We start from the raw sequence: 1,341 nt of genomic DNA, 5'->3' as shown, positions 1-1,341 counted from the left end.
CTACGAGTTTTATGTAAACATCGAATCTAAAAACAATTTTGGTTTTCAACACTTAAATGTGCTTTATATGCATCAACAAATAAATATTGTACAAAATCGTATAATTCTATTTCACATGAAAGCTACACTTTTTCAAGTTAATTTGCAAAGAATCAACACGGTGCCACTGCTAAGGAAGCGGTGCGAGAGAGACAAATGTCAGTTTATCTAACCTTTAGTTATTGAATCATGCCTCTAGGATGGTTTCTATGAGAGCAATGTCAAATTCAATCACTCTTCGTTAAATACATTTTTCCTATAACTACAGTTGATCAGAGGATAATGACAATTGAACTGTGACAATTTACGACTGTGACAACACACGAATATGGCAATACATTTAAATACCGGATTTCTAATAAGCCCAGAGAGAATAAACTACCGCACTGTCATCAAACTGTCACTCATCACCCTAGTAACACCTGAGGTAACTGAGGTAAACTAGCCAACCCTAGGGAGTCATAAATCCTGAGTGAAGACAGTTAAGGCCTTGTTTCTACCATCACTGACCCACCATCTGAACCCAGTATGGCTGGATAGTACCACCGCTGCACTAAGCGCCATAAAAGCTCAGATAATTGACTTATACGACAGGGCGGCTTTACTAGCACTAAACCTGCCAAAAGTTTTCGATACGAAAATCGAAATCCGTCCTCAAGGAAAAAGTTCGGGTAAAATCCTACAACTTCCTTCTCTATACAACTCTCCAAAAATCGCTCTCATTTATAGGATTTTGGAGTACGGGATAATTTTTCCTGCAACTTTCTGCAAGTTCGTGTAAAAATCTGTTAGTTCATGGAGTACTGGATCAGAGGGGTGATATGAGCAAAATTTGCGTAGAACGTCACGCGTAAACCAAGACGAATTCATAAGTAGTAAAAATGAAAACAGATCTAACCAGCTGTTCTAGTAACACCGCTTGGGACTTTCTCGGGAGTAGTTCGGGGCTAGTTCGGGACTTTTATGGGACCATTTAAGTATATAGTACCCACGCCTTTTTTTAAAGTAACGGAAACACCTTTGCCTCTTTTAGGATCATAACTGTCCATCCTTTATCAATGCTTCCATTATATAGAAGGTACCCGTAATGCAGTTAATTTCAAATTAATATACGTAAGAATGTATTTAGTTTAAAATCCACAACGCAATTTAAAAAGTAGGAACCAATTATTTTGAATAAAATCAAATTATGTGAATTGTGGACTCTAAGTGGACGTGATGGGAGAGGATAATGCGCATAACATGTCTGCGCAGTAGCCAAAAAGGGGGTGGGTAGGCGGTCACAAGTATTGTAAGAATTCA

The sequence above is a fragment of the Rhagoletis pomonella genome, unplaced genomic scaffold, assembly GCF_013731165.1.
Source record: "Rhagoletis pomonella isolate Grant_MI unplaced genomic scaffold, Rhpom_1.0 Rhpom_scaffold_00007, whole genome shotgun sequence".
NCBI lineage: Eukaryota > Metazoa > Arthropoda > Insecta > Diptera > Tephritidae > Rhagoletis > Rhagoletis pomonella.
The sequence above is the reverse complement of the archived record's forward strand: the minus strand, read 5'-3'. Positions refer to the sequence as shown.